Raw genomic sequence first — 4,789 nt, 5'->3', positions numbered from 1 at the left:
ATCTTTGCTATTGTTATTCTGGTCTCTTTCACTTATTTTCATCCTGATTTTTCTTATTTCCTTCTGTCTGCTAACTTTGGGCTTAGTTTGTTCTTCTTTTTCTACTTCCTCGAGATATAAAGTTAGGTTGTTTATTTGAGATATTTCTCTTATCTTAATATATGCATTTATCACTATAAACCTCCCTTTCAGAATTGCTTTTGCAGTGTCCCATGGGTTTTGATATGCTATGTTTCCATTTTCATTTGTTTTAAGAAATTTTTTATTTCGATTTCTTCTTTAGCCTATTGGTTGTTCAGGAACATGTTTTTTAATTTCCAAATATTTGCAGATTTTCCAGCTTTCCTCTTGTTGATTTCTAATTTCATACTATTATCTTCAGAAAAGATAGTTGGTATAATTTCAGTCTTCTTAAATTTGCCAAAACTTGTTTTGTGTCCTGTCATATAATCTATCCTGGAGAATGTTCCATGTGCACTTGAGAGGAATATGTATTCTGCTTCTCTTGGATGGAATGTTCTATAAATGCCTGTTAGGTCCATTTGGTCCAATGTATAGTTGAAGTCCAATGTCCCCTTGTTGATTTTCTGTCTGGATGGTCTATCCATTACTGAAAGTGGGGTATTGAAGTCCTCTACTATTATTGCATCATTGTATATTTCTCCCTTCAGATCTGTTAGTATTTGCTAAAGATATTTTGGTTGTCTGATGTTGCATGTATATATATGATTGTTATATCTTCTTGATAATTTGATTCCTTTGTTATTATATATAACCATCTTTGTTTATTATTAGCATTTTTGGCTTAAAGTTTATTTTGTCTGTGGTTTCTCAGCCTTTTCGCTAAGATGGAGTGTAGTATCTGTTCTTATCAGTGTAAAGTCTATTTTGTCTGATATGAGTAGAGCTACCCCCACTTGCATGGAATACCTCTTTCCCTCCCTTCCCTTTGGACTGTGTGTGTCTTTAAAGCTGAAGCGAGACTCTTGTAGGCAGCATATAATAGTTGCATCTTGTTTTTTTTTTCCCTTCCATCCGCCCTGTGCCTTTTGATTGATGAATCTGATCCACTTACATTTAGAGTGATTTCTGATATGGGAGGACTTCCTAATGCCATCTTGTTGATTGTTTTCTGGTTATGTTGTATTTGTTTTCTGGTTATGTTGTATTTCCATTGTTTCTTTTTCCCTCTGTTTCTGCCTGCCTGTGTAAATTGGTGATTTTCTGTGGTGGAATGCTCCATTCCTCCTTTCTTTATCTTTTGTGCATCTGCTCTAGGGCTTTGTTTTGTGGTAGCTGTGAGGGTTACATAAGGCAGCTCATAGGTAAAATAGTCCATTTTAAGCTGACAGCATCTTAACTTCTATTGCGTACAAAGGTTTCACCCTTTTACTCCCCCCTTTCATTCTTTGAATGTCATTATTTACCTCTTTTGTATTGTATATTCATTAATACATTATAGTAGCTGTAGTTATTTTTTAATACTCTTTTCCTTTGGCCTTTATACTGTAGTTAAGTGGTTAACAGCCATCCTATGGCAGATTTAGAGTTTTCTAAGTCAGACTGTGTATTTACCTTTACCAGTGTGCTGTCAACCTTCATGTTTTCATGTCACTGATTGGCATCTTTTCACTTTAGCTGGGAGAACTCCTTTCAGTGTTTCTTGCATGGCAGGTCTAGTGGCCATGAACTCCCTCAGCTTTTGTTTGTCTAGGAAAGTCTTTCTTTCTCCTCCAAATCTAAGGATAACTTTGCTGGATAGAGTATTTTTGGCTGGCAAATTTTTCCTTTCAACATTTTGAATATGTCATTCCACTCTCTGCTGGCCTGTAGGGTTTCTGCTGAGAAATCTGCTGATAGCCTAATGGGGGTTCCTTTGTAGGTTGCCATCCTTTTTTGGCCTGGCTGCTTTTAGAATTCTTTTTTTGTCCTTGATTTTTGACACTCTCATTATAATGTGTCTTGGAGAAAGTCTTTTTGTATTGAGAGAATAGGGTGATCTGTTAGCTTCGTGAACTTGGATGTTATTGAATTTAACCTAGTATTAAATTCAAGTTAAGACTGTTATAACTTGAGGATGTTAAACGTAATCCCAGTGGTAACCACAAAGAAAATAGCTAAATATACTCAAAAGGAAATGAGAAATAAATTTAAACATTTCTCTATAAAATCAGCTAAAAACAGAAGAAGACAGGAATGTAGGAAATGCAGGACAAAAAAGCAACAGGGCATCTAGAAAACACATAGCAGGATGACAGAAGTGAGTCCCTCCTTATCAGTAGTTACTTTAAATGTAGATGGATTAAACTCTCCAATCAAAAGGTGAAGACTGGCAGAATGGATAAAAACACATGATCCAACTATATGCTGTCTACGGGAGACTTACTTGAGATCCAAAGACACAAACAGGTTAAAAGTGAAAGGATGGAAAAAGATATTCTGTGCAAATAGTAACCAAAAGAGAGCAGGAGTGGCTATACTAATATCACACAAAATGGACTTTAAATCGAAAATGGATCCAAGACTTAATTGTAAGAGCTAAACTATACAAATCTCCAAGAAAAAAGGGGATAAATCTTCATGGTCTTGCATTTGGCTCTGAATTCTTAGGTATGATACCAAAAATGCAAGCAACAAAAGGAAAAATAAATAGGACTTGATCAAAATTAAAATCAAAGAACACCATCAAGAAAGGTATAACACAAGCTACAGATTGGAAGACAATATTTGCAAATAATATCTCTGATAAGGTCTATTATCCAGAGTATATAAAGAACACTGGCAACTCAACAGTAAAATGTCAGAAAACCAAATTATAAAAATTAATCAAGGATTTGCGTAGATATTGCTACAAAGAAGAGACACAAATTGCCAATAAGCACATGAAAACATGTTCAAAATCATTAATCATTAGGGAAATGCAAATCAAAACCACAGTGAGGTACCACTTCTCACCCACTAGTATGGATATAAGTTTCCAAAAAAACAAGTGTTGACAATGATGTGGAGAAATTGGAAACTTCATACATTTCTGGTGCAGATACACAAAAGAAAATAGTTTGACAGTTCCTCAAAAAGTTAGACACAAGGCTACCATATGGCCCAGATATTCCACTCCTAGGTATATGCCCAGGAGAAATGAAAAACATTTGTTCACACAAAAATTTTACATGAGTGTTCACAGCAGCACTATTTATAGTAGCCAAAAAGTGGAAACAACCCAACTGTCCATCCACCGAGGAATAGAAGAACAAAATGTATTATGTCCAAACAGTGGATGTTATTCAGCCATAAAAAGGATGTAGTACTGATGTGTGTTACAACATGGATATTGCTTACTGAAAATGTTTACTTGCCAAAGAAAGTCAGACACAAAAAGCAACACATTGGCTGGCTCTATGTATATGATATGTCTGGAATAGGAAAATCCATAGAGACAGAAAGAGCCAAGGCTGGGGGACAGGGGGCAGAGAGAATGAGATTAACTGATAAGAGGTATGGGGTTTCATTTTGGGGTGATGAAAATGTACTGGAATTAGAGATGATGATTGCAAAAACCTGAAGATACTAAAAACCAAGTGGTACAATTTAAAAAAGGTGATATTGGGGCTGGCCCGGTGGCATAATGGTTAAGTTTGCACACTCTGCCTTGGCAGCCCAGCGTTCACTGGTTTGCATCCTGGCCACTGACCTACACACCACTCATCAAGCCATGCTGTGGTGGCGTCCCACATACAAAATAGAGGAGGATTTGCACGGATGTTAGCTCAGGGACAATCTTCCTCAGCAAAAAAAAAAAAAAAAAAAAGTGATATTTATGGAATGGGAATTATATCTCGATAAAAAAAGAATGTGACAACATTTTCGTAGTCCATCTCTCAATGCGGTGCACTGATTAAACTGCAGTCGTTACCCTTGAATCAACTTGATGCAATCCCACAGTGACTTCAGTGGAGCAGCTTGTGCGGGATGGCATTTGAGGCCCCAACTTGTTTGGCCAGAGCCCATTCTGTTTTTTTTTTTGTGAGGAAGATCAGCCCTGAGCTAACATCTGTGCCCATCTTCCTCTACTTTATATGGGACGCCGCCACAGCACGGCTTGACAAGCGGTGCCTCGGTGCATGCCCGGGATCCGAACCTGCGAACCCTGGGCCACCGAAGTGGAGAGAGTGTGCTTAACCACTACACCATTGGGCCGGCCCTCAACCAGGGCCCATTCTGACACTGCTGAATGACTGCAAGGCTGGAGGGAATATTTTCTTCACTGAGGATCAACCCCTACATGTACCCTTGGTTTGAATCCATTGTCTTTTTCTTTTCATATTCCTGAAGCAAGGTTCCAGGAAATGCATTCACAATAGTGACAGCTGTTGACAGCTTCCTGGCAAAAGTATTAATAATTTATTATTAAGAAGTATAAATAATTTATTCCTAGGTCAAATTTCAGATCTTGTCACTAGCTGCCCAAAGAGCGGCCTGAATCAAAGGAGGGCTTAGGCAGGTGGGTCTTGCAGTTTGGTGTGAACTTAGAGCACCAGCAGACTGCTGACATGGGATAATAACTTTATTATGTAGATGAGACGAGTAGGAGGTAGGCACCACACAGTGATCTGGCCTGGGTGCTGGTGCCTGGTGGCCTGACATCAATCCCATTTGAAAGCCACATGAACCTGGGAAGGCTCCTGAGCCCTCTCTTTCTCGGTTCCCTGGTCTGTGATGTGGAAATGTTAATAGGACCTGCTTCTCAGTGTTGTGTTATGAAGCTGAAAGTAAGTAAATACAAAGCTCG

At 38.3% G+C, this 4,789-nt stretch overlaps 1 pseudogene; it reads left to right on the top strand.

Moving 5' to 3' along the window:
* The first annotated feature begins 823 nt into the window (after positions 1-823).
* LOC131398680 (U2 spliceosomal RNA) lies at positions 824-935 on the top strand (annotated as a pseudogene).
* Positions 936-4,789: the final 3,854 nt, after the last annotated feature.

This window comes from Diceros bicornis, chromosome 35 (genome assembly GCF_020826845.1).
Source record: "Diceros bicornis minor isolate mBicDic1 chromosome 35, mDicBic1.mat.cur, whole genome shotgun sequence".
NCBI classification, from domain to species: Eukaryota; Metazoa; Chordata; class Mammalia; order Perissodactyla; family Rhinocerotidae; genus Diceros; species Diceros bicornis.
This window is presented reverse-complemented; position numbering and strand designations above follow the sequence as displayed.